The sequence below is a fragment of the Chrysochloris asiatica genome, unplaced genomic scaffold (genome assembly GCF_000296735.1).
Source record: "Chrysochloris asiatica unplaced genomic scaffold, ChrAsi1.0 scaffold00006, whole genome shotgun sequence".
NCBI lineage: Eukaryota > Metazoa > Chordata > Mammalia > Afrosoricida > Chrysochloridae > Chrysochloris > Chrysochloris asiatica.
The window spans coordinates 16,222,018-16,234,666 of NW_006408524.1; the positions used below are offsets into that span (position 1 = coordinate 16,222,018).

General features: G+C 40.5%; 1 pseudogene; it reads right to left on the reverse strand.

Moving 5' to 3' along the window:
- Positions 1–7,586, reverse strand: part of LOC102828704 — a 62,661-nt pseudogene extending 55,075 nt beyond the window's left edge.
- Positions 7,587–12,649: the final 5,063 nt, after the last annotated feature.

Here is a 12,649-nt window from a genome sequence, read left to right on the forward strand (position 1 = left end):
GAAAGAAAGAAAGAAAGAAAGAAAGAAAGAAAGAAAGAAAGAAAGAAAGAAAGAAAGAAAGAAAGAAAGAAAGAAAGAAAAAGCCTTGTCTCTAGTGTAAAAAATTGGTAAATAGATATGGCCAGCTCTTAGTTCCAACCTAGGTTAGGTACACTAAGAACCTTGGCTAATAGGACTCTGTGTGGTGGGGCAGAGAGGATGCCACCTGAGGCCTAGGTCACGAATCTATCTTCTCAAGTGTCACATTAGAAAGCAAAGAATGGAAGAACTGCAAATCTAAATTAATTTTAACCATACAAGGCAAACATTCAACTTCTCCCTCCCTCCTTCTCCTTCATAACTATTTCATACTGCTTATTTCTTCCCAGAAGCACTTTAATGCTATTGGCATTTACTATGAAACATGGGATTTCTGGGCAAAAATAATTACATTTAGTCCACAGTTGGTGAGCTGTTGGGTGCTGATATATGGTGATTATATTTGTAAATCCCGCTTGGTCTTGTTTATTTGACCACTATTCCTGGTACCAAGGAGAACTGGTGGTGTTGTTGGGTAAGCACTGGACTGCTAACCACAAGGTCAGCAATTCAAACCCACCAGTCACTCCATGGGTGAAAGATGAGACTTTCTGCTCCCATAAAGACTGACTTGATGGCAGGGGTGGATTACCCCATTTATTTGATCCTATTTGAGCTTTCTTCCTGATCTATAGTGAACAATCAACAGATGTGAAATCTATGTGAAACTGCTTGCTGCAGATTAGTAAATTAGCACAAGTAATCCAGCAACTATCTTGTTTACTGGGCACTCTGCTCCAGCCATTAAGTCAATTTCAACTCATAGCAACCCCCAGGACAGAATAGAAACCCTCATAGGTTTTCCAAGGTGTGCTCTGGTAGTGTAGTGGTTACGAATTGGGCTGCTAACTGGAAGGTCAGCAGTTCGAAACAACCAGCTGCTCCGTGGGAAAGAGATGAGGCTTTCTGCTCCTGGAAAGATTTACAACCTCGGAAACCCTGTTCAGGGTCGCTATGGGGCTGACTCTATGGCACTTAATAACAACAACAAATCTTTTGGGAAGCAAATGCCATACCTTTCTCCAGTACAGCAGCTAGCTCATTGGTTTGAACTGCAGAGATTCTGTTGACCATCTTTAAAAAGTAGTGATAAGATCAGAGATGGACTCAGAGATGAGGACATGGAAAGATAGAGCAGCTGAGGACTCTCAGCTATTGGAAAGAGAAAGGTTGTGTGCTGGCAGTCAAGAGGCAGGCTTGCAGAATGTGTCCTTTGGTTGTTTAAAAAATAATTATATATTCCTGAGTGTTTTTGTGTACATCAAAACAAAACAAAAAACCAGAGGGAATAGAAGGAAATGATGAATTGAGGGGATTGAACGATGATGCATAGAGGGGATTGTAATCATTGAAATGAAATGAAATACAATAGGATGAGTATAAAACCGACGTTCTCCTATGTAAACTATCACTCAATTAATGATAAAAGCTTTATAAAAAATATTCTTTAAAGTAGTGAAACTTCTGACACTGAAGTTCTTGCCTGGGGAATACCAGATCTTTCCCACATCCAACTCACCTAATTTGAGGGTCAGGAGGAACATTAGGAAGTCACTTCTACCTTTGTAAACCCCATACATATTGCTACTTGCATCGCTTCATCTCACAATGGCAAGAAGCAGCAAATGAGCCCTATTCCAAGCTTCAGCACCTGTGTGTAGCCAAACTAACAAGAATGGGCTACAGAACAGCTAGCAGAGTTTGATTAAGTCCTTACAGAAAGAAAGAGGAAAGTGAAACATTTCTATACATGGAATATTCATAGATAATATTCTTCTCCCAATTCCTATTTATAGACAAGGCAAAAATAGAGTATATGGGAAAATATATGGTTTGAATAAAACCAAGTAATCCAGACCTCCTGGGTTGCAGGGGCTAGAACAAAGATGCTTCTGGTGAAAGGACTATAAATGTTAAATCTCACTTTCAAACATGCAACCACATATCACATACATGAGGGGACTTCCAAAAGTTTGTGGGAAAATTCCATTATCTTTTAACTCCATTATACCACAAATTTTTGAAGCCCCCTCCTGTGTTGGCATTTATTGATTTATGCCTCCCAGAGGAACTAAAGAAAAAAGTCAGGAACCCTATCAGCATTGTGGACCAGCTCATGGGAACAGAAATGATAGGTTTCCCAGAGGAAGTAGGGAGAGGGGAATGACAGATCCTAACTGATGCCAGAGTACAGGAAGGAGAGGGGGTTCCGGGCAGTGCTGGGAGATAACAGAGCATTGGAGAAGGAGGTTTGCACTGTAGGCAAAGGTGGGGAGTAGGATCTGTACATCACACATGATCAGGCCAGCAGCTCATCCAGAGCCCCAGCGGCTTAGGGATCCTGGAGTAAATGGCTGCATACCTCAGACACTGAGTCCTGGTGTGGGGCTGTGGGTTAATGTGCTGGACTGCAAAGTCAGTTTGAACCACCAAGGTCAGCGGTTCAAGTGCATCAGCTGCTCTGCAGAAACCCTATACAGGGTCGCTATCAGTCAGAACTGACTCGATAGCACTTAACAATAACAACAACAACCTTGGAGGCTTGAACTGATCAGGAAAGGGTATCCTTGGCATTATAATGAAAAATGGAGGTTTCAGATTCTTTTCCAATGGGATGCTTGAGCCACCTGAACACAGCACATTCAGGGTGACAGTTTCAGACTGCAATGTTTAGCAGATGGCTATTCCACAAAGACTTGTGCTAGTCTCAGAGCCTAAACAATCGGGGAGAGAGTTTCTCTCATGAAACTTCACAAGCCTTGGGAGCTGAGACCTCACTGGAACTGAAGCTGCTGAGAAGCTTGGTAGTCAAAGGGGGACAGTGACACTATCCAGTGGTGACAGTGGCCACAAGCTGGGGGCACTGTACAGGAAACCATTTGATTTAATTGTGTATATTGTATGTCAGCAGCCACGCCTCCCTCACTCCTCTCCCTCAATACACGCTCACGCACATGTATCTTGAACTGAACACGTTTTTGTTGCTCTTTTTATTTTCTTGACAGTCTTGGAAAGCCGGAGGTGGGAATCAAGCCAATTCCAACTTAAGTTAAGAAAACTTTTTTTTTTTTTTTAAGTGACTTTACTTATCCCTTGAGTTCTGTGGAATAACTGAGACTTGTCACAACTTGATTCAGCATGGACTGTCTCTCAAGAGTAGGTTGTTACATCAAACCACAGCATTAAGAGTTTTCATTCCATATTTAAAATATACAACCATGTCATAAGCGTAAGGACTCTGTGGTTATGAAAACTATATTTCCTTTTTTTTTTTTTTTTTTTTTTAGGCCAGTCTTTTTTTTTTTAATGTTTTATTGTGAATTATATGATAGTTTACATGGGAGAACATTAGTTTTACATTCATTCTATTGCATATCATTTCATTGTCATGGTTACAATCCCCTGCATGCATCATCAACCAACCAAAGGGTATACACTGCAAGCCTGCCCCCTCCATTTCCCACCCCCCAATCTTCAGCACACAGACCTTCTCCCTCTCTGGATCTAAAGTCCCCAGCTGCTCTATCGCTCCACGTCATCGTCTCTGCCTCCATCTCAGGCAAACTATATTTCCTTTTGTAGGTATTTGATTTATGCCAAAATTAATAATCCAGTGGCATGGGAAACATGAGACAAAAATAAATGGGCTCAGATTAAGAAATGGCTTAATGGTCTCAGGCTGAGATAGCCCAATATTTATTATTTTTTTATTTTCATTAGTGGCTTTGACAATAGAATCAGAATACCCAAAGCCCATTGACAAAATCTCCCACTTGCTCAGCAATGCTTGAATGAATGGACACAGCCCACATTTGCTCTGCGCATCTTCCTTCTCAACACTTCTTCCATTTCTTGATTGAAATTTTCTTTATTTAGATATATGCAGATCTACAACCCAAAGCTCTGCAAAACTAAAAGCTGGGGCAAATTTAGGGCAAATGTGATCTGAACTAACATGAAGCCATTGATTATCTCATTTATACTACCTTAATGTGATATTTGGAGTCCTAGTGTGGTGCTGCTGGTTAATGCGCTGGACAGCAAGTTCAGTTTGAACTGCAAGGTCAGCAGTTCAAACTCACCAGCCACTCCTTGAAAAACGTATACAGGGTTGGTATGAGTTGGAACCAACCAACAGCACTTAACAACAACAACAATGTGATATTTGGAGTACTGGTATGGTGCTGCAGGTTAACACGCTGGACTGCAAGGTTGGTTTGAAGCACAAGGTTGGTAGTTCAAGTTCACCAGCGCTCCTCAGAAAATCAATACAGGGTTGCTATGAGTCGGAGCCAACTTGAGGGTACTCAACAACAACAATGTGGTATTCATGCATTTACAGCAGAGATATTGAGGACTCTGGAGGTATTATGTAACATATAGCAAAAAAAAAAAAAAAAAAGAAATCTCAAATCCATAGCAAATCTGGCCTCCAGGGTTTTGGGTTTGTTATGACCAGATCTTTCAAACTTGGAAGCTATTCTCTCATTCAGAGATAACTGCACATCTCTCCTTGTTCCTAATGTATTTATTCTAAGGCTTAGCTCTCAGAGAACAATTTTACTTGCCCAATTTTCAAGTTTTAGGGAACTCTCACTATAACCCTCATCAATTAACACTACAGGTGGGAAGTACATCTGTACAAAGGGGAGGTGGGATGCTAGCAAACAGAAGAAGGGGTAGGAATGTCTTCATAAGACAGCTAAGTTTTCCGGGAGAAAGAGCAGTCTTGATTGGATAAAGTATCAGGAAGTTTCCAGGCAAAGCAAATTACAGAGGCATGAAACAGCTGGCTTATGGCTGCAGATTGGAAGAGATGGAACAAGAACTGTATGGAAGTTGATTCTGGAAGAGTAAAGGGGAGTTATTCAAAAGTTTCTCAGAGCAGACAGCCCGCAGTTTACAAAGTCAAGCAGTCAACAAGGCAAAGAGATGAGACTGGAGGAAGAAAAGACAGGGGCCTGAATGTAAGTCCAGCGTGGAGTCACTGTGCCTATCTTCAGAAGACAGTGAGGCTTGGAGGTTTTTGTCTTTTTGTCCACAATGTGGCGCTATAGGGTAAACACTGGACTGCTAACTGTAAAATTGGCAGTTTAAACTCACTAGCCGCTCCTTGGAAGCCTTATATAGGCTTGCTGTGAGTTGGAATTGATTCCATGACACTTAAGAGAAAGGTAGGGTGCCCAGGAACGATTTATACATAGGTCCAAGAGAGGGACTCAGAACTAAGGAAGGGGAGTGGTGAGAGGAAAAAAAGAGATTCAAGAAAGTGTTGGAGAGAATCAACAGGGCTTGATGGATGTTTGATGTAATGGGTGGTTGTTTTTTGCTAGGTGTCCTTGCTCTGGTTCTGACTCATAGTGACCTTATGTCCAGCAGAATGAAACGCCGCCAAATCCTGTGCCATCCTTCAATACTTGTTGAGCCTGAGCCCATCACTTCTGCCACTGTGCCATTCCATCTCGTTGGGGGTCTTTATCTTTTTCATTGACCCTCCACTTTACCAAGCATAATGTCCTTCTCCAAGTACTGATCCCTCCTGATAATATGTCCAAAATATGTGAGATGAAGTCTCGCCATCCTAGCTTCTAAAGAGTATTCTAGCTGTGCTCCTTCCAACACAGATTTATTTATTCTTCTAGCGTTCCATGGTACTTTTAATATTCTTTAACAGCAGAATTCAAATGCATCAGTTCTTCTATAATCTTCCTTAAATCTAAGGACTTATTGCTGGTAGAGACGTTTACCAAGCTGAAGGTCAAGTGTGAACACCCTTAACGTCTGGATGATCCAAATTTAGAAAACAGAAATGTCTACTCTTGTCAGAGTGGAAAGGGCCAGAGACAACACACTATGACAAGCAATGCATGCAATTTGAGATCAACCGATCTGGGCTTAGTTCTTTGTTGCAACTGGGAACAAAGTCATGATATATCCTATAGCATGGGGCAATATTATATGATCCCACTTATACGAAATCTCTAGAATAGACAAGTGCATAGAGACCAAAGTGTATTAGAGATCACCAGAGGAAAACCCTCAGTGAAATGGATTGGCAAAGTGGCAGCATCAATGGGCTCAAGCATAGCAACAATAGTGAGGTTGGCCCAGGACCGGGCAGTGTTTCATTCTTTTGTGTATAGGATCACTATGAGTCAATACTGACTCGATGGTACCTAACAACAACAACAACAGAAGGAGTGAGAGGGAGAGAGTGGAAAGGCAGTGTCAATGCTTAAAGGATACTCTGATGGTAAATTTGGGAACAGGTAAGGGTGATGGTTGAGCAACATTATTTACATAATTAATGACACTGAACTCTACATGTAGAGATTGTTGAAATGTCAAATGTTTTGTTACATATCTAGTTACCACAACTGGAAACAAATTCTTTCTCTTAGTTTCTGTATCTGAAGAATAAACAAAAATACAAAACAAAACCCCAGTGCCAATGAGTAGATTCTGACCCATAGAGACCCTCTAGGCCAGAGTGGGGCTTCTCCTTAGGAGTTCTGAGACTATAAATCTTTACTGGAATAGCATCTCATCTTTCACCTGCACTGCTGTTTGTGGGTTTGAACCTCTGACCATGCAGGAACAACTCAGCACTTCACCCACTGTGCCACCAGGGCTCCTTAGCTGAAGACTAACCCATTCAAATCAACCCCACTACCATAAGGTGATTCTGACTCATAGTGACCTTATATAGGGTTTCTGAGGCTGTAAAGCTTTACAGGAACAGCAAGTCTTATTTTTCTCCCATGGAGTAGCTGGTGGGTCTGAACTGACAACCTTGTGTTTAGCCGTTAAGTGTTTATCCTACAGTGCCAAGAATTCCACACATCAGAATTCTGGGCCAAATTCACACAGTCTATGAGATTATGCATGTGAACATTCTTGTCATTTAAGAAGTATGCAAATTAATCTTAGTTGCATATGAATGAGGATACCTGGACTCATAAGGGCTAAGGTCTTCATAAGGAGACAGAGCAATGACAAACCTTAGATTCTAACACAGAATCCCTTCCCTTCTCTACCCCTTGATACCTCTGAAAAAGTAAGGACCAAATGGATTTAGCATATTGTTTTATTATCAGGGGACAAAGCCAATATAGAATGTTTTGACTGTGCTGTTTTCCTTCACATCATTGGCTATTAATAGAAGATCAATTATTTGCTTGGTATTATGCTTTGTCAACATGAATCATAGGTTGGTATTGTCAACTTGAATCCACCATTAGCTTCTAAATGTCAAACAAGTGAGTAGGAGAGACACACAAATAAAGTCTATTTGTCAGGATATGCAGAAATCATTCTCTTGAGGGTGTTTTGTCTCATTTATCTCAGGTAGTTAACTTGCTACAGTCACTAAGAGGCAATTATTTGATTCAATAAAATTATTGCCACTTCAACTTGTATATATCAATGCATATGATTTATTTATTTTTAAGATGGTCTGAAAATCCTATTTTATATATCTAATTGGTACCTGCTGTTGCCTCTACCATGTCGACCAGTCTAATTTTTCTAAAATGTCAAGAACATTTTCTGTCCCTTCTAAGCTTTAACAATAACAAATCCTGGGTGACTCCAGTGATCTTGCACTGTAATTGACCAGCTAGAGCTGAAAAGCCAACTGTGTATTTTGCAAGATGGCATTCTCACCCTCTCACCCACAAAAGAGTGCGATCTGATTTTGAGAATGTTGGGCAGATAGAGGTTCCCATTCTGCTTTGGCTGTTTATTATCTTTATGAAGATTTACCTTTATGAAGATTGCTAACTTAATTTCTGTGAACCTTAGAAATCTTACTTTTTATAAAATTGTGAATTGAGTGAAGTTTGAGGGACAAGATCATCAATTTTACATTTGACAAATCATGCACTTGGTTTCATCTCAATGATTGCAGCCCTCTCCATGCAGCACCACTTTCCTCCCTTCCTCCCTGTGCTTCTCCATGTACAAATAACCTCTTTCAAACTCATATATTTGTGGCATATGTAAGTAGATATTTCCCACTCTCAGAAATTTTACTTTAATATTGGAAAGGAAGATACATTTCTTCATTAAGGTGGTTTGAAAATCAAACTGATAATCAATGTAAAGAATTTGGGAAATTGTTTGATATACTCCATTTAGGAGATGGTACATGAATGTGCTATTTCTTCCTTTTAAAAGACAGATGTGAATGTTTCAATTGTTCAACTTCCATTCATTTACAGTCCTCTTTCTCATTCTCCTCTATTCCTTCCACCTCACTCTACTTCATTCTCAAAGATTTGTTGTTGTTGCTGTTGTAAGGAGCTTTCAAGTCCCTACCAACTCATAGCCACCTTCTGCACTACAGAATGAAACACTGCCTGATCCTTCCCAACCTCCCTATCATTGCTACGCTTGAGCCCATTGATGCTGCCACTGGACCAATCAATCTCATTGGGGATTTTCCTTTTTTTTTTCTGACCCTCATTTTATCAAGCAGGATGTCCTTCTCCAGGAGACTGGCCCTTGTGTGTCCAAAGTATGGGAGACAAAGTCTGACCATCTTGTCTTCTAAGGAGCATTCTAGTTATATATTTCTTCCAAAATAGATTTGCTTTTTCTTTTGGTGGTCCACGATACTTTTAATATTCTCCTCTAAACTGTAACTCAAATGAATCAATGATTCTACAATCTTCTCTATCCATTGTCCAACTTTCACATGCATATGAGGTTATTGAAAATACCATGGGTTGGGTCAGGTGCACCTTAGTCCGCAAACTGACATCTTTGCTCTTGAACACTTGAAGGAGATCTTGTGCAGATTTGCCTAGGATTTGATGATAGCTTTTTCTCTTCCACAGTAGGTCTTGTCCTGGGAATTACCTCCCAAAATGGTCTTGAAGCCTAATGGTATGCTGTGAGCAGGAAAGTGTTGTCAAACATCAAGAAATTTGTCTAAAGGTTATCTTACACATGATATCAGCAAAGCATTGTCTTTGTTAATCTTCATGGTTTATACAATGAGTGAACAAAGACAACTAAGCAAAATTGAGATGGTTAGTACAGTGATTACGAATCAGGCTCATGGTCAGCTGTTCTGTAGGAGAAAGATGAAGCTTTCTGCTCCCATAAAGATTTACAGTCTCAGAAACCTTATGCAGGGTTGCTATGAGTCGAAATCCACTCCACTGCATGTAACAAAAATCAGGAGGATTAAATGGAGATTAGCATTTATTGTTTTAGGAGCTCTGGTGGCACAATTAGCACTTGGCTACTAACTGAAAGGTCCGTGGTTAGAACCTATCAATTGCTGCTGCACAGGAGAAAGATATGTCAATCTGCACCTATAAAGATGTTGTTGTTGTTGTTAAGTGCCATCGAGTTGATTCCAACTCATAGCAGCTCTGTCTATGGTTGCCAAAGAGTGACTGTTGAGTTTGAACTGCTGACTTTGTGGTTCAAACCGACCTTGCAATCCAGCTTTATCACACAGCGCCACACCAGGACTACATTCTATAAAGATATAAACCTCAGAAATCTTGTGGGGCACTTCTATTCTGTCCTATATAATCAGTCTGATTCTGAACCTACCCCTACATCAATGGGTTATTCATCATTTAATTGGAAATTAATATAACTTCTATAAAGATACCAATCCCACTAGGCCTTGTGTGAGATCCCTTACCATCTTTACAATTATACTCTGAAAATGCCTGTGGCACTGGTCTCTAAAGCTGGTCCCCCAAATCCTTCGCTCCTTGTAAACTTTGGCACTCCTTACACCAAGAGAAGGAGCTTCCTCTCCACCCCTTTTCTTTGGGCTGTGTCTTCTCTGTCCAGTAGAATACAGCTGAAATGACCTCAGAACCCATGGAGACTGGCAGCTCCAACTTCCTTCTTGAAATGTTTATTCTTGGAGCTCTCATTTTCAGAATGCAGCTATCCAGCTAGAAGAAATTTAAGCTCTGAGTAAAATTCATATGGAGATGGTAAGATCAAAAGCCATAGCTAGCTCACAACTGCCGGGCAACAATTGCCAAGGATATAAGTGAACCACCTTGGATATTGCAGTCCAGTTCATCGTCCATCATTCTTCACATACAATCAGTATCACATGGAGCAGAAGAACCCACAGCTGAACTCAATCAACTCAAGAATGATGAGAGACAATGAAATAGCGTTAGCGCTAAGCAACCAAAATGTAGAATAGTTTCACCATACTGGCGAGTCTCATCTTCATGTTTCTTTGGGACTGCATTTATAGAAAACTACTAGTTTTGACTGAATCTGTAAGAACTAATTCTAAAATTGGGAAAGCCTTTATTGAATCGTATTCTTCATTCCAACTAACCAGTTTTGTTGATTTTTTACTCACACCATTTAGACAAAAACTGATGTTTTTTGTTTATTTTATTTTGCTTTAAACCTTCAGGAAGTTCATATACTTGGTTCATTGAGAGTTTGGTTATAAAGAGTAGATATCAAAATTACATTGTGAGTGGCTTGAGTTAAAGCCTTTCCTTCCTAGCTTTGTACATCTAGTCACCAGACAGGTAAGTGGACAGAGACCATTTGCATAGATCTTATCTGAATTTCTAATCAGATTCCTGTGTGGTGCTGTGGATTAATGCACTAGACTGCAAGGTCCATTTGAACTGCAGGGTCGGTGGTTCAAATTCATCAGCTGATCCTCAGAAACCCTACACAGGGTTGCTATGAATCAGAACCGACTCAATGGCACTTAACAACAACAACAGTCTAAGTTTCTTATCCCCTGTCCAGAAGGGGAGAAACTCTAACCAATGAGGACTGTCAGCTGCCAGACAGACATTTTCCCCCTTTCTAATCCAAACTGATGATTCTGAGACACATTCCTTATGGTATTCCAAAAGTTCATAGTACTGACCATTGGATGGTCAACTCCTGGTGCAGGTTGGACTGACTGACTCTCCCTCCTGCCCTGTTTTAGTCCTCTCAACCTCTTACTTCTGCCCTATCCAATCCCATTCTCAAATAAACAACTCATTATGAATCTTCAGCTCAGGTGCTAGTCTGGGGACTATATGCTAAGACAGACTCTATTTAGCTTCAGGTTTCTTTTTTCCATTATTTACTTTATTGCTAAAGTATAATAAAACTTAGAACTTCAACAAGTATGGTTGTAGATTCCGTTGCCTATTATGAGTCACCATTTCAGTTTATAGGTTTTAAAAAGAACTTTCTGTGGTAAAACGTGTGCAAGCCAGGAAGCATTTATTGTAGGCCATCAATGGTCTGGTGTTCAGCATCAGAGAAATACTGATTTATGTCACATGTTCCCAGAAAGCATACTGAAGTCTGTCTCCATGCCACATCCTAGTTTCAACAGAAATTATATGATGGGGGCATTCTGACTTTTAAAGAATCAGTACTTCATTAATTGCATAGCTATGTGAAATCTTAATGGGTGTGATGTTAACAGATGCTAGATATAAACTAATTTTCGGAAGATGATGGATGATTGTGGAATGATACATTGTGAAGCCACTGTTAAGTGACAGCTTCGTTTTTTGCTGGGTCAAGTTCAAAATCAGGATTCTTCTCTGCTCAAGAAGCAAACTTTGTCATTTCTAAGTGGCTATTAATAATTTGGGAAGTAGGGTAGGAAGAATGCAGGGTCCCAATGTCATCTTAAGACTTGCTTAGACATCAACTGTTTAGAATTCTCTGTTGTTGTTAGGTGTCATCAAGTTGGTACTGACTCATAGTGATCTTATGCACAGCACAACGAAACACTGCCGGATCCTGGGCCAACCTCACTACTGTTGCCATGCTTGAGTCCATCCATGCTGCCACTTGGCCAATCCATCTCGTTGGGGGTCTTCCGCTTTTTCTCTGACCCTCCACCTTACCAAGCATGATATCCTTCTCTAGAATTCTCTAGAGCAGGACAATTCTTTGTTATGAGAGACTGCTTTGAACATTGTAGGATGTTTAGCAGCATTTCTGGTCTCTGTCAATTAGGTGTCAGCAGCAACATCATCACTACATGTGGCAAACACATCGCCAAATGTCCCCTGGAGGCAAAATCACCCTGAGTTCAGAACCAGTACCCTAGGACAGATGCTGATTACTGGAATGATGGGATACCATACAACTTGGAAATGAGAGGTCCAAGAACTCAGGCTGTGTGTCTTCTAAGAAATAGACAGTGAAACATATGCTCCACCACACTATGTGGAGCACAGAGAGATGAGTGGTATAAAGCAGTAGTTCTCAAATTTTAGTGGTACGTAAGAATCACCAGGGGAGCTTGTTAGAACAGATTCCTTAAGTTTGCTGTGGAGATCCAATAAATTGCCTTTCTCACTACCTGTCAGATGATGCTCATGCTGCTGTTGCTGAGCCCACACTTTAAGTGGCTCAAAAGACCTGACCTCAGGAAATTCACCAGGGATTGAATGAGACAGACATGCAGACAAATAAGCAGCTAAGGGGAGAAGGTGTCAGGATAGAAATGCATACAAGCAAACACTGGGACAGTAGGGGAGTTGAAAGTGATGTTTATTTAGAGTCCTCTACAAGATGTAAAGCAAATAGAAGAATTGAAAAG